General features: G+C 35.4%; 1 long non-coding RNA gene across 3 annotated transcripts in view; it reads left to right on the forward strand.

The window, feature by feature from the left end:
• Positions 1-4019: 4019 nt before the first annotated feature.
• LOC131534881 (uncharacterized) overlaps positions 4020-24585 on the forward strand; it is a 31099-nt gene continuing 10533 nt past the window's right edge. The window contains exons 1-2 of one of the 3 annotated variants that reach the window (XR_009269448.1): positions 4020-4854; positions 22806-22932. This is a non-coding gene — a long non-coding RNA (uncharacterized LOC131534881). Of the gene's footprint in view, positions 4855-16696; positions 16712-20374; positions 20479-22805; positions 22933-24585 lie in introns of those variants that run through there. The other 2 variants (XR_009269450.1, XR_009269449.1) reach the window with 2 other exon arrangements.

A 24585-nucleotide genomic window follows, 5' to 3' on the forward strand; every position in this document is an offset into this window, starting at 1 on the left:
AGTCAAAAACATACAAGTTACCATTTCATTCTGATTCATGAACAAATGACTCTTATAAGCTAGTTCTTTTCAGTGACTCAAAAATATACAGTGCAACAAGTTTAGTCAAAATCGCAAACAAATGAATCAAAAACATACAATGTGACCAGTGTGGTCTGTTTAATGAACAAATAACTCTTATAATAGCCATTTTATGTCAACCATACAAAACCATACAACATGACCAATGTAGTCAGTAAAAACATTTACAAACAGTTGACTCATATGAGCCTTTTTTATCGAGTTGTTTAGAAATACTCATTTGAAATGGTCGGATAAATCCTTTACTTAATGAAATGAATTTGCATTTCTTATTGCACATACAAAAAGGGCCGTTATATTGCATTGTAGTGCAACATATTAGGGACAACGAATGGACCTTAAGGGGGAAAAAAATGAATAAAATGGATAAAAACATGTATGTTATAAGCCGTTTAACTGTGAACAACCAATTCAACCAATAGCTTAATTAGCCAGAACATCCTTTATTTCCCGTTCCTTTTATTATTCTGTTATTCCTTTAAATTAATCATAAATTCTAGCGCTAATATAAATCGTCATCGTGAATCATCTATGAACTGTTGAAGGTGGACACCTGAGGCACTGTTGCCAGTGCTGTTGTAGACATGGTTTATTTTTGTATTTTGCCGAGGGCTTTATAGATCTGGAAGTATTAATCTCTAGGTGATTTTAGACAGGGAAAATAAAGAAAAGGAAATTGGCATGTGAGAGATGATGCATCTCTTTTATAGTGTCTTCACTGCATTGCTTTTATAAGGTAATATTGTTTTCTAAAATAAACATACAGGTAGGTCTACATAAGCTGTATGTTAATGTATCTCTTTATCTGAACAATACGGTTTTCCCACTGCACCATTTTCAAATCAGAGGAAGCATTGATATACAATAAGAAGTAAACAAATATGTAAACCTGTGTGGATTGTAGATAAGTGTTCTTGCCACTATGATTCATGCAAAACAACAAAACAAATTTTTACTTTAACAATGTTGTTTGAAATAAAGCCAGCTGGAAGCCATTTCAGAAGTATTCTCCAGCTGGTTCTTACATTCAGAATGAAGCCGTGTTAAACACTGGTTTGATCTGGTTTCGGGTACAGCAGGAATACTTATTTTTTCTTGGTTTAGATTTATGAATTTTTCTCAAAATTCTAAGTTCGCAGTTCTGTTAATATATGGAAGCTTGTTTTTGTCATGGGATAAAATAAACACTAACAAACAAATGAATAAGTGTACATTTTAAATAAAGGTAACTGTGACTTTAACTCACAATTCAAACTTTTTTTTTCTTGTAATTCTGTCAGAATTGTCAAAGGTGTGAAACTTAAACTTGGAATTTTGAGAAAGAAATGTCAGAATTCTAAGTTTAAAAAAGGTAATTCTGACTTTTTATCTCGCAATGAATGAATATTCATTATTATTCTGTTACATAATAATGAATTATACTTCATTATGCTATTTATTTTCTTGTAGCATCATAAACAATTGACTTCATTTTATTTTATTTTGTTTTGTTATTCATTATATTTATTTCATTATATAGACAGTATAGTTTTAAAATTTATATTTGTCACAAAATTGCAGTATAGAACAAAACACTAAGAGTAGTATGCTTTTCATACCATAGCCATAGGAAGTAATGAACAGGGTGGCACTAGCGTGTCTTCATCTAAATCAGCATGTTGTTATAGACCTCCCTGTGAGAATCAAGCCAGAGTGTGAGTGTGTGTGTTTGTCAGCTGGTTGTGAGTGTGAGTTATATTTGCTTTCAGCCACTCTTTACAGCACACGCTGCATAAGTGCACGAGACTGTCAGAGCACTTCATCACACAGGCTTTTTGGTAAATGCAAATGCAGGGCTTGATTCTCCCTGGTTCATGCGTCACCCTCTTCAAGAGTCAAGGTGAGACGGGGAAAGGCAGACAGGAAATGGAAGAGACTAGGCCAGAACGAGCTCTCAAGATAGAAACCTACACTTACTGGAGCCCTGGACTACATTGATAGGACTTTTTTTTAGGTTCAGTCCAGGAGCTTAATTTTATTTATTTACATACCACAGTTTATTCTTGTCTTTAAATTGAAAGAGTATATCATGGTGATCTCATTCATTTTAGTCGCTATTTGTACATAGTGCACACACAGCCTACATTTTGTTGCCGCTGCTACAATATCAACTTATTGACATTTAAAATGGAGATTTGTTTTTACTTTAGACATGCATACATAATTAATATCATAATTTTCGTTTATAATAAATACAATAAAATCAACCTATAAATTGTTTGAATTAAATATTCTATGAACCTCAGGATTTGTAAGCATTTCTAATTTAAGTTCATATGAAATACGTACAATATAAACCATTTTACATATGTTAAAGGGTTTACGTTCTTAGTACTTCTGTTTGGTGATATTGTCCACTTTTCCACTTGTTTAAGGGTTTACACTTTTGTGCTACAATATGTTGATATTGCATGCTTTTCATGTGATAAATGGTTTGCGGTTTAGATGCTTCAATACATATTATGTTTTTCATGCGTTAAAGGGTTTACATTTTCATGCTTCAATACATTTTCATACGTATGTGTGAAATGTATATATTTTCTGTTTTTCATATGATAAATGGTTTTAGGTGCTTCAATATGTTGATATGGTGCATTTTTCATATGTTAAAAGGTTTGCATTGTGTGCTTATATTCAGTTGTTCAACAGCTGGTTTGGTACATTTTTCATATGTTGAACAGTTTACATGTCTCAACATCGATACAATGTCAGTAAATTTATGTGTTTTAATGTCAGTCTAGATGTACAAAAGCTATATATATATATATATATGCTAGAACCACACTGCACGGATGAATACTAATGACACGTGAAAATAAAACATTGATTATGTAGCCTACCGAGGCATGTTACTTTAGCTCCTTTACATATACTGCTCTCATTTCCCATCATTCTCCTGTATATGAGAACAGGCTCATCATCCGGCTCACTGTAAAGGGAAATGAAGGCATCAAAGAGTGAATTCAGTCTCAATCAAATCGATTTTTCTATTCATGGAACAATAACTGCTCTTTCATGTAATCAGCTGCCGTGTCGTCTTCTTTCTTTCTCATAGAGAAGACCCGTTATGTAATCCCAACCGCCGCTGCTGAGATCATCTGCAGTCTCATTGTTCATTGAAGCAGCAGCTAATTGGCTTATGCGTCTTTCTTCAACCTCTGATTGGTGCCTTTTTGGCCAACCAGCTTGGGAGGAGCCGAAATGAGAGGTACGAAAAGGTTACTAAAGATAAGACAACAGCTTGTTAGGGCGTTAATGGCTACATTGCTGTAAAGATCCTTGCTAATGTAGTATAAATCAAGGAAGATTTAGTCATTTTATTTGACCTTATGACAGCAATTACTAAACCAAGCACATCGCTTTTCAAGGGCAAATACTCTATTTGTGTCCATCAAACAAAATGGCAGGGCAAAAGTCGACGTACCTGATTGTTTTGGAATAAATTACCTAAAATGCAGTTTATCAATGCACAAATATCAGGTTGTTATGTTGAATCACTAAATAGAAGAGTTAAAGACAAGAATCTACTCAAGTGTGAAGAAATCAGACAGTCAACATGTCATAAATATTGACATTAATGCAGGAATAATGTGTAACAGTCACTTTGCAGATGCACCTAATGGGTAAATATGTGTTTTTACATATTTTTCTTAAATTATAGTTAACTTTGGCTGTGTGTCACACAATTTATTACTTATCATAGCTGTTGAAACCAGAGATTTCATTCCAATTATAAATGATAAATCCAAATAATCCACTCCAAGTGATTTCCAAGATGGCAGCCGAGCCACACCTATGTGTGGATCTCGGTGTTTTTTCGTGATGTTTTATGTCTTTTAAACTCAAATGAGTATACTCTCGAGAAACATGTCATTATTGTCTATACTGGGATTATTTTAATAGCGGATAAGGCTGAATTTTGAACTTAAAATCTGTACATTGACCACCTGATAGCCCTACTTGCTAGCCACCACCTGGATGCTCTACTAGCGGCCTGCAGCTAATCACCTGCATGATCTATTGCTAGCCTGCTGTTGGAACTACTGCTGTTAGCCTGCTGTCAGCTGCTTGCTAGTCGCCTCTTGGATGCTCTGTTGCTACCCTGCTACTGGTGGCTCTGCTGCTACCCTGCTGTTGATAGCTTTGCTTTATAGCCTGCTGCTGGTAGCTTTGCCTGCTAGCTACCACCTGGATGCTTTGTTGCTAGCCCCGCTAGCTAGCCACTACCTGGATTCTTTTGCTGCTGGCCCCACTAGCTAGCCACCACCTAGATGCTCTGCTGCTAGCTCCACCAGCTAGCCACCACCTGGATGCTCTGCTGCTAGCCCCACTAGCTAGCCACCATCTGGATGCCTTGCTGCTAGCCCCACTAGCTAGCCACCACCTGGATGCTCTGCTGCTAGCCCCACCAGCTAGCCACTATCTGGGTGCTTTGCTGCTAGCTCCACTAGATAGCCACCACCTGGATGCCCTGCTGCTAGCCCCACTAGCTAGCCACCACCTGGATGCTAGCCCCACTAGCTAGCTACTACCTGGATTCCCTGCTGCTAGTCCCACTAGCTAGCCACCACCTGGATTCCCTGCTGCTAGTTTTTGTTACTGATAGCTCTACTTCTAGCTTGCTATCTTGCTTGCTAGCTATCACCTGGAAGCCTGCTAGCCTTCATCCTATAGCCCTGACCTTTTGATTCCAGGCTACTGTTCACCCGTTAGGACTGTCTTCAACTAAACCTGGTAACGTGACATCATGCATTTGTTTATACTCTTTATACTTTTACAGTCTAGCCCTATACCAGATGAATTTAACATGCCTAAAATGAGAAGTAGTATACTGATACAGTTAAATTATGGTCATTTCTCAATTTCATCTACAAGCCATTATGAGATGTACCGCCAGAAATTCAACCTGTGTAACCAACAAAATTGTTCACAAATTAACAATATCTTGTATCTTCAGAACTTATTATTGTTAAATGATCATTTTACTGTCTCAGATTACTCCTTTTCTCAGTTTATAGAGGACAGTGGTAATGATAAATATTACCCAGTCAAACAAAAACTACGTTGTTTGATTATGCTTTTATTGATGTTATCTGGTAATGTTCAGCCCAATCCTGGTCCTGTTCTTGGTCTTCTTAATACTTTGCAATCCTTAGCCACTCCTTCAGATTTTAAAAGCAGACATGGCCTTGGTTTTATACATTTGAATGTTAGAAGCCTAGTTCCTAAAATGGATATGGTTAGAATCTGGGCTAATACAACCAATGCTGATATTATTATTATCTCTGAAACCTGGCTTAAAAATCTGTATCTGATGAACTTATTTCTATTGAAGGCTTTAAAGTTTATAGAACTGATCGGGTTGGCAAAGGAGGTGGGGTTGCCATATATGTGAAATCTAAGTTTATAAGCTCGGTAACCCGGTCACTAACTATAGCTAAACAGTTTGAAATTCTGACCGTGAAAGTGAATATTTCAAAAGATGCTGATATTACAGTAGTTGGGTGCTATAGACCTCCATCTGCTTTAAAGGATGCTTTCCAATCTATATCCGAAATATTATATGAAATTAATGTCTCTGAATTTATTCTTATGGGTGATATGAATTGGGATTGGCTGTCTGGGAACTCTGATTGTTTTAAAGACCTATGTAATGACTTAAATTTAGCGCAACTTATAAATGAACCAACAAGAATAAATCCCAAAGCAGAAATAAAATCTAGTCTCTTAGATCTAATTGTAACAAACTCAGTTCATAAATATACCTCAACTGCCGTATTTTGTAATGACGTCAGTGACCACTGTGCAGTTGCGTGTGTAAGAAATACTAAAATCCATAAAGTAAAACCGCATGATCCTAAAAAGACATTTTAAAAGTTTTGAACAACAGGCTTTTCTGCATGATCTGTATCATAGTGAACTTAGCAGGGTGTCTTTGTTCTCGGATGCTGAAATGGCATGGGATTTTTCACTCAAATTTTATTTCTATTGTAAATAAATATGTACCAATCAAAAGTTTAGGATCAGTGGTAAGGACAATTACTGGTTTTCAGACAGCCTATCAGAGCTAATCTGTTTGAGAAATAAAATGTGGGCACAGGCCAGATTTTCCGACTCTTCTGCTGATTGGACTGCATTTAGAACTATAAGAAATAAGTGTACTTTGATGATTAGAAAGTCCAAATCTGAGTTTTTTTTAAAGTCAACCACAGAAAACTTAAACAATCCTTTAAAGTTTTGGAAATCAATTAAATCTTTGTCCGGTGCACGTGTGACCTCAAACTTCCCAGAACAGATTCGTATTGGTTCAGATGAAATAAAAGACAAAGCAGTCATAGTCAATCAGTTCAATAAACATTTTATTCATGCTGGATTTATATTTAATCAAATCGTAAATAAATCTGTCCCATGTCCTGCTATGTCAGTATCTGAAAATGTAAATCGGAATTGTTTAATTTTAAACCGATTTCAGTTTTAGAAGTTCATAAAGCCCTTAGAGACATTGATCACAAAAAGTCAGCAGGTACAGATAATCTGGATCCCTTTCTGTTAAAAGTGGCAGCTGATATTATTGCTGAGCCCATAGCGCATATTTTTAATTTGAGTCTTCTTTCTAACTCCATTCCTAAAAGTTGGAAAGCAGCCTATGTTCTCCCTTTACATAAAGGTGGAGACCCATCAGAATTGAATAATTACCGTCCAATATCAAAACTTTCTGTTTTGTCAAAGATCTTGGAATCATTTGTGAATGTACAGTTAAAACAGTATTTGACTGATAAAAACATTTTAAATAATTTTCAGTCAGGGTTCAGGAGTGGCCATAGCACTATTACTGCTGCTACATTAGTAACAAATGATATTATTGGGGCCTTAGATAAGAAGCAACATTCTGCTGCATTATTTGTTGATCTTTCTAAGGCATTTGATTCGGTTGATCATGGATTGTTATTGATCAAACTACGTTCAGTTGGTTTAAGTGAGAAGGCTGTTGCATGGTTCCAGAATTATTTTGTAGATCGTACTCAATGTGTTTATGCTGAAGGTTGTAAATCTGATTTTCTTGAGATAACTAAAGGTGTCCCTCAAGGATCAATTTTGGGACCCATTCTGTTTTCCATTTTTATAAATGATTTGGATAGAGATGTTCAAGCCAAATTACATTTATATGCTGATGATACAGTGGTTTACACCCAGGCTTCCACCATTTCAGTAGCAATGCAGGAACTTCAGACTGCATTTCAGGCATTGCAATACACATTATTGAGTCTAAAACTGGCCTTAAATACACAGAAAACAAAGTTTATGGTCTTCTCAAAAGCTCGAGCACAGCTACTCGACAATTGTGGCCTTTTGTCATTAGATGGGAAATCAATTGAAAGAGTATCTTCATACAAGTACTTGGGGATATGGTTAGATGATAAGCTTTCCTTTAATGAACATATTACTGCTTTAGTTAAGAAACTTAAAGTTAAGCTCGGCTTCTATTACAGAAATAAATCTTGCTTTACCTTTAGTGCTAAGAAGAAACTTGTGGAAGTTACTTTTCTGCCTGTAATTGATTATGGAGATGTATTGTACATGCATGCTGCATTTTCCATCCTGCGTCATGTTGATTCAGTTTACCATGCATCACTACGATTCATAACAAATACAAAGTCCCTTACCCATCACTGCATTCTTTATGATTTAGTTGGTTGGACATCACTTAAAATTCGTAGACAACAGCACTGGTATATCTTTATTTATAAAGCTATACTTGGCAAACTTCCACTGTACCTCTGTAACCTCCTCTCTGTTTGCTCTGGTACTTATCAGCTACGTTCCTCAAAGTGGTTGCTTTTAATGTCCCACGAGTTACAACTGAATTGGGAAAAACTGCTTTTTCTTATTTAGCACCTTGGGGGTGGAATAATTTGCAAAAAAAGTTAAAGTTAGAAACCCTTATGTCCATAAATGAATTTATAACTACTGTAAAGAGTGTTGTGATGGAGACATGTTCTTGTTTTTCTTGAGAGTTTTCATTGTGTTTTATATTTTTTTTATTTTTAATATTTTTGCATTTCTTTTATTGTGAAAATGTAATTTTTGTGTTTGTCATGTATGCATTGTTGTGATTTGGCTGCTACCTTGGCCAGGTCTCTCTTGTAAAAGAGATTTTGAATCTCAATGGGACCTCCTGGTTAAATAAAGGTATAAATAAATAAATAAGAACCAACAGACGCACAGGTATCTTAGATGAAGCCCAGGCGAATTTAGTACACTGATGTTTACTTTAACAGTAGGCGTTAAATTTTAAATTCCCAAAATTTATGGGAGGAGAGTATTCAAATGAATCATGCAACGAGATTTACTAACATTTACGCTTGTCAAATTACTGGCATTTGCGCCATTATTTAACGCCCAAACAAGCATGTCTTAAACTATTTTGCGCTTGAAATGGATGCAATTTGTTGCTAGGAGGAGGCACCACAGAGAACAGAGTGTGGTAGAAGGGAGAGGATTTTTCCATACGTATTAATTTATTTGGAAAGAACACATTATCCGAACATGTTATTTTTAATTTGCTTCAGGAAATAAAAGACGACTTGGAACCCTCAACTAGGAGTCACGCAATACCAGCTCTATCAAAACTGTTGCAACCCTTCATTTTTTGGCCTCCGGTTCTTTTCAACGTACTGTGGCTTATTTCTTTCTTTATTGTTTAATCGCAACTACGCTAATTTGCGCTGTATTTGGTATATTGCGTTGGTCGATATGTAAATGAGATGTTGCATCTGTGTTCTTTAATTTGCGCGTTGTTAGTAAATCACCCGCAGAAATTTCCACGCCCATCGCTGCTGTTTTGGAATTGCGCTCTTGCGCTAGTTTGCCCTGTTTAGTTAAACTGGTATTCAAATTACACATGCCATAACAACAACTTTTTACCATATTAAAAGGTATTTGAGAGAGGTTTCGCAAAGACCCGTCCCCGTTAGTTACTATCGCTGTATCCTGCAAGTCATGTCGCTCTCACGCCACACATCATGTTCTCATGCAGTGAAAAATACTTCGCGGAGCACAGAGAAAACTGACAACATGTCGACAGAAAAAACAGAGCAGGTTACTTCTGGTATGAAACAAGGTCTAAGCTTTCAAACTGTGTCATTTGGCTCATTAATGTATTGTGACAGATCACTGTAGTGCCTCAGGTCAAGCGGCTCAGGAACTGATAATCTCTTAAATAAACATGGTTAGAAATAAACATGAATGAACATCAGAAAGTATCTTGTTTCAATCGTGGAAAGACGTCAATACACCAGTGTTAATTTTGGCAGGCATTTTTGATTTAGTCTTAGTCTTAGTCTTGAGACGAAAATGCTTAATAGTCTTAGTCACATTTTAGTCATTTGAGTATTTCATAGTTTTAGTCTAGTTTTAGTCGATGAAAAGTCATTGTATTTTTGTCAACTTTTAGTCTTTACTTTTAGTCAAAGTGCAGTTAACAACATTTATTTTGGTAGCTATTTTATATGTAGTATTCAAACAAAATAGTCATTTATTCTTCTCTCTTTAGACCAAATCAATTAAGCTTATGAGAAATTTGAATCAAGGATTGAATTTGGAAAAACTGGAATACATTTTCATTTTTTGGTAGAGATACAAATTAAACTCATTTTTCAGATACAGTAGCTTTACTTAAGTATACATTTATTTAACATCTTTTGTTGGTTAACATTTATGACACGGTTAATTAGGAATGCTGTCCCTTTAAGACGGAAGGCATGCATGTAATACTGACACACATTCAGTTTTCATCCACCTGTTTACGCTCACTTAAGCCATAACTGACTGTATTTATGTGAGATACTCTGACTCTACACGATAGACACAGGACTGCTGTGTGTGTATTTGAGCAATGAGAACTGAGAACTGATCGCGCGCTGTATGAGAACTGAAGAAGTGGAGCGTGCGCGAGAGAGAGCGCTTCTATCAGCGCGACTCCGCCTATCCCGCCGTCACTAACTTTAAATTAATAGACAACGAATTGTGACTCCCGGGAAAAACGGGACGTCTGGTCCCTAACCCTTCGGGTGCTGAGGCTATTGTTTCAGATCGTTAGTTTGCGTTTTGATAGCCTATCCGTCCACTGCGGCTGCCATACTGAGATACGCCCCTCATCTGATTGTAATCCAATGACAGAGATGCACATTTTGAAAGACAAGACATTTAATTTAGCATATAGGATGTATTTTGAATGTCCTGTAGTCCTCAAATAACATTTTAGTCCCGTCTCATCTTGTTAATGAAGACGCGGCATAAATTTTAGCTCATCAATGTCTAGTCTTAGTCACAGAAAAAAGGTTCGTTGACGAATATATTTCGTCTTCGTCTTAGTTGACGAAATTAATACTGCAATACACGCCATTTTTCAAGTTCAAGTCCACTGACGTTCATATACTCTCCTGGGTTGCGTTCCCAAAAGCATCATAATCCTAAATTGATTTTAGCTCCATTGGTGACAATTGGTTCTTCGATCAATTTAGGCTTACGATGCTTTTGGGGAAACAGCCCTGCCTGGTTCATTTGTCAGACAAAATGGCAGATTTGTGTTATGATTGTTCAGATCATCTGTCAATCAAACTCCTGGACAAAGGGTGAATTTATCTATTGTAGGGTCAAATTAGTTTCAATCAATTAATTATCAGCTCGTTCAAGACAACAAAGACAATATGATGCAGTGCCGGCCCTGAAAACCAGAAAGACAAGCTATGGCTGCTGGGAGTATAGTCGGGTGTGGGCAGAAAGGCTGTTTTTGCTGATCTTAAATCAGTTTTGAGGTTAGCTGTATTGCTGTTGAGGTGAAGGGTTGGGAAAGCTGGTCGCAGACCAGTGCAGGAGGCCAACATTAGATAATGGTTTCTCTTGCTGACAGTGCAAGTGTCAATATTCAACTCTGGCGTGAGACAGCCCAACCAAAGCCTTTCTCTTTTGCAGACAGATTCACCTTTGACCTTTGATTTGATTTCGTTGAATGTGTGCAGTGGCCCTGACTGAGACCCGGAATCCTCCTGATCCCTCCCTTCGCTTTTCCATCAGTTTCCTCGATGTCCCACAGACAGCAAGAGAGACTGGAGGAGAATGAAAGAGGTGGACCGTGTTTGTGTCTGTGTGTGTGACAGAGAGTGCATGAAGTCAGGTATGTTTGTGGAGCTTGTCTTAAAAAAGACGTTTTATCATATTTGGCATCTCGGTGCAATGGTGTTACGCTGTCTGACAAATCACTTTGACAAACTGATCTAGTTTTATCCAGATAAACCAGCCGCTGTGTTATAGTAGCCCATCAGATGTAGATGTGGACAGGTGGGAGGGAATGCATTATTTCTTCTGTCAGTGACACTGACCCATCACTAACCCAGCAGATGGGTTACACAAACAGGCTCAAACTGGCGTTTGGGCAAACAAATAATCCTCTTTGCTGTGCTGTATGTATGTATGCGTATAGTACAGTATGCAAAACGGTATGTTACTGTATTGAAGAAATTAAGAAATTACTCTTTCATATGTGTGTGTGTGTGTGTGTGTGTAATAATATATAAATGTATATATAGTTAACAAATGAATGTGTGTAACCAATTTTATGCAATGCAGTATCTTGTAAAAAAAAAAAAAAAAAAATTAGATAGATGTATATATTTTTTAAATAAACAGGTAATTTTAATTAATATATTTATTTACATATATTACATATATAATATTTAAGTAATTATTATTATTATTATTATTACAACCAATTTTATGCAATGCAGTATTTTATTGTAAAAATAGTTTATGTGTATATAAAATATTAGTATATAAATGTGTATATATATGTATATAATTTTTAAATTAGTAGGTACTTGTAATTAATATATTTACATATATTGCATATATACTATTTACGGTATTTATTGTTGTTATTATTATTATTATTATTATTATTATATGTTATACATTATATGTCATGTAATGCAATGCAGTATTGCAAGAAATTACTCTTTTCATATCATTCATATCATTCATTGTTTTTTGTTTGTTTTTGTGTTTTTGGGATGATGTGCTCTGCTAAAAAAAGGGATTTTAAATAATATTAAATAATTGAAAATTATGATTCATACATGAATTATATATGACCATGTTTGACTTCTTTGTTAGGCATGAGCATGTTTTTTTTAATAATTTTTTTGATAATACGGATACCATAACTCTTAATTATAATAATAAGGGGATCTGGGTTCTAATCTGCCTTGGTATAACTTTTTGTTTAACTTATCCAAAACTGCAGCTGTAACGGGATTACATTTGTTAACATTTTCTTTTGTGATTTGTCTAGAATGGATTGCAAGCTGCAAAAAAAGATAATGTTAGATGACATTAAAACTTAGCGCAACTGATAACAACTGCAGCAAACGCTGAACATAACATTCAAAATAACCAATTCCAGTGCTGGATTGTCGTTCATTATAACATACATGAACAAATGAAAGAATTGCATTGCCATTTCATAAAGTGCCGAGGTCGTCTTCGCCCCCACTATAAGTGACGTCTATGACAGTCTGAATAAAAGTGCACATCAGGCAATGTCTGCTTCTCCATCACAAACTCTCTTTTTCTCGCTCCTCTCGTCTTCCTCTCTGATTGGAATCTCATGATGATATTCTTGGCGCTTTAACGAAGCAGATTCTGTAATGTTAATTACGCACTTAACTGACCCTAGCAGAGAAACTTCATCGAAACTCAGACCTGTGTAGTTCAGACCAAAGGGGATGCTGAACAACTTGACCCGTCCCTTCAGCCTTTAGTCATTAGAGACTCGTTTTTATTCAGCCCTTTTAATCACTTCATCGCAGTTTGACCTTCCTCTGTGCTTCCATCGCCTACCTTTGATGCTTCAAACAGATACTGTAAGAATCAGCAAACGATGAATATGAAAACGGCGGTAAATCTTATGGGAGAAGGAGGAGGGGGAGCAAAAGGAAGTTGGGAGGAATTAAAAAGCAGCAAGTACTGTAGAGTTTGTGGAGGTGGATTTGTACTTTTCGACACTTTCATTGCAAGCCACATTCTGCAGTCTGACCTTGTATCTCTATAGTTTAATTCTCCACTGGATCGAGTCATTAGTATTCCAAGAAGAAAATTCATCAAGGCAGCTGGAATATATAAAAATGTTTTTAATATATAATCTCAGTGATGTGACCAATTGTAAGACTGCGTGAATGTGCCATACGATTACATAGTAGTCTTTTTCTATGAGAAGATATCCGGATTAAAGTTCAAGTTCAGTTTATTTGTAAAGCACATTTAAAAGCAGCAACAGGGCCGACCAAAGTGCAGAACAGTCACAGACAAAACAAAACAACTGCAACATCAAAGCATAAAACAGCATGAACAAAAACAATGAATTAAAAGCAAAAAAAGAGAAAGAGAAACCAGCATATTGAGACTTGATTTGAAGGCATAAGCAATAGAATTTTAAACTCAATTCTGAAATGAATGGATTGCCAATGTAATGATATATACCTGTATAATAAATAAATAAATATAAATATATATATATATATATATGTGTGTGTGTGTGTGTGTGTATATACTGTATATGTGTGTGTGTGTGTATATATAAATGTATTGTGTATATACAACTGTTACGTGAAACTGTGTGACACTTATATTCTAAGCCCATTAGGTGGCGTTGTGGGGAGATTCCTATTCTTCGAGAATCGCGTGACGTCAGCAAAGACTCCGGATAAAAGGCTGCGAGGCGACAATGGCGGTCTCTCTCTCTCTCTGTGGTTCCGCTTCCCATTGTTCTTGTTAGCGTCTCTCTCGTTGCCTCTTTGAGGCTATGTTTTTGCTTTCTTTTACACTTAGATTTAACTGGTAAATTTGAGTCTGATATGTGATATTTCTCTTTCTATTTATCAGTAGCGGGTAGTGTATTTATTTATTTATTAGTTCACGTTTTGTTTATTTAGTTAGAACTGAGCGAGGGAAGCAGTTGCCCGGAAGACTCACATGTTCTTATTTTTATTTCGGGAGGCAGGTAAGAACTTTGTCCCGAGGGCAGGTGTAGTTAGGAGTCTGTTTTCTTAGCTTTCCTACCCGTGAGTACTTTAATCTTAATTATTCTTTCTTTTATATTTTGATGAATTGTTGTGTATTATTACCTGAATGTTTAAGTTGAATTCCTTCAACCAATTAAATAGAGGCGTCTTTAAATTCACATCAGGTGTTGTGGCTCTTTAAATATGTTCGGCCTGTGTCCTTTTATTTTCATGTTGGAATTAACGAGCCTTCAAAATGGTTATGGGCCGTAACAACAACATTGTTTTGAGTTGACTGGGAATTATTCATTTGCTTGTTTATACAAAATACAAATATATTATTAAGGAACCAGAATCGTTAAGTGGAAATGGAATCGGAATTACAATCATTATTCAGAATTCTGTACTTTTTATCAATATATACCGTTGAAACAGTTGAAAGTTACTTGTGAAGGAACTTTTTTTGTTTTTCTTTTTTCTGTTGTTTTGTTTTTCGCTTTTTTTGTTATCCCTTTTGTTTTGATGTTGTGTTTTTTGTTTTGTTTTTTGATTTTTTTGATTTTCTCTATTTTCGTTTAGTTTTTTGCTTTGTTCAATTTTTGTTTTGTGCGGGATCAAACCCTTGGCTTTAGCCACTACACCACACCACCCCTTAGGTGAGCAAGACTTTTTTCTGCAAACTTGCATAGTCAGCAGTGCTAAGTAGTGATAAACTATTCTGATTGTCTTACGAAACATCTCTCCTGTAGCTTGCAAAATCTATTTTTACAGCACATGGAATTGTGTTTGGCATATTTGAACACTGATATCTCCTGTCGTAGGTCACTAAACGTGGTTTGCTTACTGGATTGTGGTGATAAAACACAAACTAATAAAGCCACTTGGTTCGATGGACTTACGCGGTGTATGTTTATGACACAATTCTATTAATCTGCATATGAATTATGAGGAGTTACACAACTTCAAAGAGCCTGTAAATCCTGGTGGCGGATGGCTGATTTATCGATTGCGCGTAGTAGAGATGCATTCTGCCATGTCCATGTAAGCTATAATGTTATTGCTAGTCATTAATCAAACCTGACAGAAACAAACTGCATCGGAACATCTTTTACTCACAGCTTAAGTCAACTAGAGGCAGAGAGACAAAGATAGATAGATAGATAGATGGATAGATAGATAGAAAAAGATGAAATGAAGAGAAAGAGCGAGATCCAGCTATGACTATGACGGAGTGGGTCTGTCGTAAAAAGGAAAGAAAAATCAAGGTCTGGAAATTGGCCCCTCCTTCAGAAGATACAAGTACGGTACGGTGGCGAGAAAACGCTGTATTCAATCATGCTTTCAGTCTGATCCCAACCCTCGTGAGCTACAGGAGGCCCTTTGCTTTGTAACCTGCTCTACTGAACTCTATTTTGTGGGATATTTTTATTTTTGGATTGTTGTGATATTTTAAAATATGTATGTAGTAACTCACATTAAAAGCATTCTTCCAGTATATGCTATTGTTCACTGAAGTTGTAGCTTATTATATTATTTTAAATGCGTAAAAGTGCCTTTTGCCTCTCACAAGGAAACAAATCAGAAAATGTTTTTATTTATTTTTTAATACATTTGATCAGTCAATAAAAAAAAAAAATAAATAAAATAAATTATCTCAGGGATGAGCTCTACTGACACTTTATCTACAGTGTATTTTTTTAATTGTTTTAATTTTTATTATTATTATCATCTGTTAAATTGTTGAATTTTCAATTTCATCTCAAAGATGAGCTCTGCTTTGAGTTTATTTTCAGATTAATATTTTTAAAAATTGTTTATTATACTATTTAAAATATATTATATAAAATGGTTGAATGTGACCGTTTGCAGGGGAAACATGTTAAATGTGTATATTTTTTCTATTTTTAATACATTTTTTAAATGATTTTGCATCTGTTAAGTTGTTGAAATTTCAATTTGCCCTGAGCGATGAGTTCTACTACGACTTTATCTCTGAATTAATTAGTAATTAATATTAAAAAACCTAAACAATATTGCATCTCATTGCCAAACAATTCTATAAGCAGCACCTCGTCACAAGATCATTTATAAGTAGTGCCAAGAACTTAGAGAGTATATTTATTCAGTGTGACTGAACGGTCTGGGAAGATTACCAAGCAATGTCAGCATAAGCTAATTAACATTCATGAGCTCCGCCTTCTCCGTGTAGTGATGTCACAATTCATCTCTATAAGACAGGAATTCATGCGAACAGCACATAGAGCACTGGAGACTCGATTCACAAAATAAGCACAAAAATACTGGATAAAATAGTCAATTTTTATCAATCCTTTTTGAAATTGGACTGCAGCGTAAGTATATTTATAATACACGCTTAGTCTGATTTTGTCACAATGCATCCTGGGATTCCATTTAGGACAAATAAGACTAAGACGACAATAAACTTATGCTTCCTACCTTTTTGTAACACATCTTTTAGGACAAGGAAGTCTGTGAGATGAAAACATTGGTCTTTGGAGGTGCCGCCCCATGAGGTCAGCAGCAAATCTTTGTTTCCTATTTGATTCAGTGCATCACGCTGCTTTAATTTCCATGTTTATGAGAACCTGAGTACAGCAGTTTTGGGCTTACATATTAATTAAACTCCCCCCTTAGGATATTTTGTGTACTAGATCAAATATATGTAAATACTTCTGGATTGCTGCATTTTTAAAGTCTTTAACATCTTTATTGATTTGTTTACCAGGAAATACGTTCTTCTCAGCATTATGGTGCAATGTGGATCCATAAACGTTGGCGCTAGATGTATGTATTAACATTTAAGTGAACCAAAAGTAACTGATTCAAGCACATTTGGGCAGTGGGGGTGGTCGGACGTCCTGTCAGCGTTACTCCACAATCACCTCCCCCGTTTCCCCATCGAACGCATAACAGATTACAAGCAAGTGCTTTGCCAGTAGCAAACTCTGCTCTAGATTTGCCAGTGCGCTCATTTCCATGGAAACCCCTCCTTTCCATCACACGCTCGCATGTGGCGGGTTTCATCGCTCTTGTGCTCAGCGTGCGCCGGAGAGCGCTGAGTCACATGTTTCTGTAAAACCGCATCTGAAGACAGACCGTGGTGTTTCTCCAGTTGTGGTTAATGGGAAAATCGGGGCAGTGCTTGATCAAATCACATCTTTAGTTGTTTATTTTGATACGGCGAGTGAGTAAATTACACCTTATCCGGTGTGAGGGGGAAAAGAAATCTAAATTCACTAAAGTGGTGGACGAATAACTAATGAACTGTTTTCAGATTGCAATTGATTTCCACTGACAGCAGTGTTAAGAAAATGCACCGTTTACCAAACACACACCATTAGAGGAAAAAGGACTTGGAGAAAGCTCTTTTCTATACAGTAACAATTCATAGTGACTGCATCTCTCAAGCTCCAAAAATAGATAAAGAATATGTGTGTGTGTGTGTGTGTGTGTGTGTGTAATAAAATATAAAATAATATAAAAATATATACATATTTTGTTCACTGAAAGTCTTAAAGCCTTTCACTTCAATATCTGTTATGTAAATATTATATTGGTAATTATATAATTAATTATATGCTAAACATGTAGATAATGTAAATATTTATTTTATTTATAATGTCAATGTCTATTTATAATGGAAAATAATATTTTAAACAAAAGCACATTTATTTGATTTTAGTTTTATTTATAATGTTATAATATATATTTATATTCATATTGGAAATAATATTTTAATTTAAAATGAATTTAGTTATCAGATTTATACCTTTTATTTATAATATCATAACATCATTGGTAAAATGAAAAATAGTATTTTAAATAAAATGTATTTAATTTTCAATTATTACCAGATTTATACACTTATTTATAATGTCAATTTCTAGGTATAATGGAAAATAATATTTTAAATAAAATGTTTAATATTGGATATTTATTTTATTTATAATGTCATTATCTAGTTATAATGTAATATGTTTATATTAATAATATATAAAGTAAAATTGAATAATCACCAATTATTTATATATATGATAAATATAAAATATCTATCTTTCTGTCTGTCTTATATCATGTCAAATAATATTGTATTAAATTAAATTCAAATTTATAAAACGTTAAATGTACTTTATCTAATTACCATTTAAAATTTAATACTACTTAATAAAAGCAAACATTTATAATAATTATCTGTATAAATCTTATATAATTGTTTGCTTGCATCGAACTGTTGTCGATCCTGTGACATCAAACCTGGTCATCATGCTGTTTTCAAATCTGTAAAATAATTAAGCTTTTGATAGTTTTTGACACCAGAATTATAGTCTTTTTGTCACACAAAACTATCATGTGGCTTCAGAAGAATATAAGAATATAATGCACAGATCATATGGGCCACTTATGCTGCTTTTATACTGCAATAATAGATAGATAAAGTAATGCAGCACATCAGCGCCGTTCCCTGTTAGACTGAAGCCTGAAGATTATATCTTTGTCAGAATGCTGAGAGAGAGAGAGAGAGAGAGAGAGTGAGAGCGAGAGAGAGAGAGAGAGAGAGAGCGAGCGAGAGAGAGAGATGTCATGCTTTTCTACATATTTACTTAGTAGCTCAGGGTAGAATGTATTTTTCATTAGATCTGAATGAAAATAGCGTCTTCTCGGCCCCCGTGGACATCCGCTGTTTTTAATTTACAAATTGGAAAATGCATTTTGCCCATTTTGTCACTCCTGTACTCTTCTATTGTGGTGGAAATCAATCTGACTGTAGAATGAAAGAGGGTTGGAGAGAGAGAGAGAGAGAGAGAGAGAGAGAGAGAGAGAGGTGGAGTTGAGTAAAAGCCTGAAGGATGTGTGATTACTTTAAAAAACACACCAACTGAGAATTCCCCGCACCATCCTTGTGGTTTTCCTGAGCTCTTGTCAATCAGCACCTGAGGCTGAGACCTGAGTGGTTCTCCCATCATGTCACTCATCACCTCCTGCAGCCAATCACAAAATAGTCCTGTCCCCTGAGGGCCAATGGGATGGGTTTCAAAAGGAGCAGGTGTAGGCCTATGTAGGACACAGTAGCTTTTTGCTGAAAGTGGAACCTCAGCACATTTTGGCACTTCAAAACCAAACAAATGCTCAAACACATTAATTAGTGCTTTGTGTTTGCATCGGTTTTTTATTTGTTTTGTTTGTGGTGCTCTAAATAGGGCTGTCAGTTTAACATGTTAATTCAGTGTTGTTAATTTAGCATTTACTTTTTTTTTAGCATTTACTCATTTAATTTTAAATGAAATGTAATCTAATATTAAGTGTGAATTGATATAATTTAGCTGCATTCCACTTTTTAACATTTAGCCATTTGATTTAATTAATAGTTCAGTGGCTAAATCTAAATTGAATTTTTAAAGATTGAGTCATTTCATTTTAAATGAAATGAAAAGTAATTTAATTTCAAATGCAATTTATTATAATTCAGCCATTCCCTTTTTTAAACATTTATATATATATATATATATAATTTTTTTTTTTTTTTTTTTTTAATTGAATTGAATAATTCAGTGGCTAAATCAGCCACAATAATGTATTTTAATTATACACGTCTTTGATAGATAGATAGATAGATAGATAGATAGATATCATATTTTATAAAGCTTTATATATAATATTTAAGCATATATTATAATACATATATAATATTTTATAAACTATACAATATTTAATATAAAAATTATTTATACTGTATATCTCTCTGTTTTTGCAGCAGTTGCCTACACTTTAAGTGTGTCTTTAAAATTATTTAATACAAACTTTCACATAATTTAATAACACTGGTAAATAGATATTCATGATATCATAAATATCCATTTTCCTTACTGTACAATATTATGATGTGTTGCTGAAATTCACTTAAAACAATTTAGCTAATGATTAATAATTTAAAAAAATAAATAAAATAAAAATATTATCTGCCATTTATCAGCCATAACTTTAAAGTAATTAGCAGCCATAATTTTAATATCAGTGCATTCCTAACTGAAATAAGCAATTCACTGCAGTTATGTAACAGATTTGATTACATTTTGACTTGATTGTCAACCCTATTTATAAAGAACTTCTTTCTTGTCATTATTCCTCTTCACTTTTGTCGACTTCTCTTCCCGAACTTCCCGGCGCAGGCCTGGAGGCCCTGTGTGCCGGAGTGAAGGACGGAGAAAGCGCATGGGAGAGTAATGCAAGGGAACAGAGAGGGGAGAGAGAAGACAGCGGAGGGGAACATCCTTTGTTCTCAGTGGGTGTTTTTGTCATTTTTGTGAATATTATTAGCACCTCAATTGAGGGCGAGTGAGGGATGTTCTTTTTGAAGCCTCCAACGGTGACTTCGGTGTGACCTTGAGGCAGACGTCTCCTTTTTTCCTCTCAGAACCTGTTTTGCAAATCCCACTAGTGATAGCTTTCTTTTTTTAAACAGGATTCAGTGGCCACCATATACATATTGGTCATTAGTTAGCAGCAATTACTGTGTAATGGGGTCCTCAGACAGGCTGGCTAGTGTATTCAGTTGATTATCCTCTCCTGAGAAACCTTATACATTTCTATTAAGTTCCTATTGCATGCCATCGATCATCTTTTAAAAGCTCTCGTGGTCTGCTTTGGGTCCATCAATAGTTTTGGAATGGAACTTTGCATGTAATTACTTGGAGTGATTAGAAGTTACTTTGGCCCTGGAGTATATCAAAGAAATTGGGGTTGCTCAAACGTATCAAAACTGATAAAAAATGCCGATTTCTGTGTGCAGGGTTTCACTTTGTGTTGCTGACCAGTTTTACTCAAATACGTATGACTTCTGAATACACAAGTAGATGCGTTTCTGTAGTTTTACTACTGAAATACATATGAAAACATTTTACAAGTCTCACAAAAAAAGCTGCAAGTTACGTTTGTAAGCACTTGTGAACTGTTGATGAGGAATACTTATTAAACTAACCAGATAATAAAACTTATTTAGTTGTTTTAAATGAGTAGTTCACCAAAAAATGAACATTTTCGAACCCTCAGGCCATGCAAGATGTAGATGAGTTTGCTTCTTCATTGAACCAGATCTGGTGAAATTTAGCATTACATCATTTGCTCACCAATGGATCATTTGCAGTGAATGGGTGCCACCAGAATGAGAGTCCAAACAGTTGATAAAAACATCACAGTAATCCACAAGTAATCCACATGACTCCAGTCCATCAAATGAAAATTTGATGTTTATCTGCATACCCCAAGGGCATCCAAGATGTAGGTGACGTTGTTTCTTCAGTAGAACACGAAGAAAGATTTTTAACTCAAACCGTTGCAGTCTGTCAGTCATATAATGGCAGTCAATGGTACCCACGGCTTTGAGAGAAAAAAAACAAAAAGCGCAGACAAAACCAAATTAAACCCTGACGATACATTGAGGTCTTTAGACACGTAACCATCGGTTTGTGCAAGAAACTGAACAGTATTTATATCGTTTTTTACCTCTGATCCGCCTCCCGGTCCAACTGTCCTGAGTGTGTTCACACAAACAGCTGGTGCGTGACACGTCGTCGTCTTCTTCTTGCTTTATGGCGGATCGCAGACTTATAAGTGCATTACCGCCACCTATCTCTCAAATGGACACACTATCTACAATCTCAATTAGCAGTCTCAATGGTCCATTTGAGAGAAAGGTGGTGGTAATGCACTTACTTAGTCTGCGATCCGCCAACTGCGATCAATACACCTACATATTTGTTTTTGGACTGTTTTCACTTGTAAACAGTGCTTGATCTGTGTATATTTCTCTTCTGATTCAGACAATATGACCTTTCCACTAGAAAAAGCAATGTTATGGATAGATAATAGGGCAGGGCAGGCCCTTAAGAAGGCCAATTTAAAGGGAGCGCTCTTTGTATGCCGTATACGATAATATATTCAGAATTTAAATAAAACTTGTTTTTCATGCTTGACAAGCGACCACATACGACACAGAGATAGCTAACTACTACACTATAGCCTATAGATCAAGATAATAATTTCAGAAGCACAGAGTGATGTGATTCTGCAACCAAGCCTGGTCCAAACAGGTAAGGAAACGGTTATTAATTATTTCTATAGGCTGCCATGCCAAATCATGCACCTGTTTGCTTTTCTGTTTAATTTAAGTGTTAGTGAATTATTGTAAAGTGTTACCCAAATAATGCAATTTGTGCGTTTACTTGAAACCAACCCCCCCCCCCCTCGATTTGGCCCCCTCAAGAAATATAAAACCACCCCCTCCCCCAAGTCGTGCGTCCTGGCGCTGGGCCTGTAATAGGGATATTATGGATTTGTTTCTTACAAACACGTATATTTTCACTTCACAAGATGTTAATTGATGGACTGGAGTGGTGTGGATTGCTTGTGGATTATTGTGATGTATTAATCAGCTTTTTGGACTCTCAGTCTGACGGCACCCATTCACTGCAGTGGATCCATTAGTGAGCAAGTGATGTAATGCTACTTTTTAATTTTTCGGGGAATTATTTCTTTAAACCTAGTCATTTAACTCTAAAGAACTGTTTAACTTTTTCCTTCTAATTTCTCCTTATATTTTAATTCACACAGAAGCCTGTAGCTGATTCAAATTCAAAGCTTTGACGTTGGCGTTCAGGACATCTGCTGGATCACATAAGGTCTACATTGCCTCTCGTCTTGGACATCGAGGTAGAGTCTGGCGGTCCATCACAACGAGGTACAATTTCTGCTCTAGCTTCTGCTTTATAAATATTCTTGGCTTCTGATGATAAATTGCTTGTGAATTCCCTCATTTGTAAGTCGCTTTGGATAAAAGCATCTGCTAAATGATTAAATGCAAATGAAAAAGAAAAATCATATCTCATCAGGCACAGTGAAGTGAACCAAAAACCATTGTTTTAATTTCAGAGTCGTTCAAAGCATGAGAAAGAAAACAGAGAAAAAAATTACCCCGAGCGGTCATAAATAAGTTAATTAAGTTATTGTAAATGTTGACTCTACAGTTAGTACTTTTTTTTTGTGTAATGTTGATGAAGAAAATCGATGAATTTACTATTTAGTTAGCAGGGTTTTATAACAAAAAAACAATATTTTAATTTATATTTTAATTATGATTTACATTAAAATATTTTTCATTATGTCAGCTTTGCCAAAGGAACACGTTACATTTTAAAATGTATTACAACAGAAAAAAAGATATTTTAAAATTGTAATAATTTCACATTATTACTCTTTTTTTTTTTTTTTTTTATTAAATAAAGTGACTTCTTTCAAAAACATTAAACAATCTTAGCACCCAAACCTTAAAAAAAGGACAGTTGTATACAATTACATTTCGATTAATTGATTTAAGAGATGCTTTTATCCAAAGCTACTCACAAATTAGGAAAAGTTATGGGTAGGGCTCAAAGGTTATCATACTTGGTGGTGAATAATTGCTGTATACTAAAGTGTCATCATACATCAGAGTGTTAAATACTTATCCACCATCTGTTTTATTGAATGCACATCACGTCAAGTCAAAATTACTGCTTCTAATCTGTCAAACGTCTCAGGAGAACTTGAAGGCAGTGAGATCAGTGAGCGTCTTACTATCAAATGTGAGAAAGAACAAAATGTGGAGGACTGAAATAGCCAGTCGGTCCAGCTTATCTTATCTGAACTAATCAAAATCGCAGGAAGACAGATCAGTGCAGAGAGTTGCAGTCCATCAGAGGCAGGTGTCAGGGATGGCAGTGGGTGTAGGACAGGACGTAGCCGCATCCTGACAAAGCGCCGCTTCAGAGAAATGGAAATAATGACACTGCAGAGACCCTGTTCTATCACTGAAAAGGCAGACTTCTCCCCTCTCCGACTCCCATCTCTTTTCTCTAGAGGGCTGATTTCGCTGCGTTAAATTTCTGTCACCCTCTTGGAAGCTCAATGAAAGGAAATAGAGCTGGAGGGAAGCTCCGATTTTTGATGGCACGGCTGATATGCTTCCACACGCCAGGCCGCTCGAGGAACAGGCAGTGAACTGTCTCTTTTTGAAATTGGAGCTAGAAATAAAATGCTATAATCTATTATAATGCCACTTTTATCATACTGCTATTTGTTTTGGGGTTTTCTTATTCTCCTCAGTCTTATTTGTAGATGATTAATTGATATTTATTTTAAAAATCACCTCAACTATTGATTAACTACTCAAGTTAGTTGATTAACTACTCAAATTAGCTACTAGGTCTGGGAAATATGATATATTCACAGTGATTTTGCAATTAATATAATTTAGAGTGTTAAATACATTGTATTAAAAGTGTCTCTAATTTGAAATTTCAGTTGCAAACTTAAATTCGTTTCATTTCCGTGAGTCAGTTCAAAATGTCATTTT

Source organism: Onychostoma macrolepis, chromosome 25 (assembly GCF_012432095.1).
Source record: "Onychostoma macrolepis isolate SWU-2019 chromosome 25, ASM1243209v1, whole genome shotgun sequence".
Lineage (NCBI taxonomy): Eukaryota > Metazoa > Chordata > Actinopteri > Cypriniformes > Cyprinidae > Onychostoma > Onychostoma macrolepis.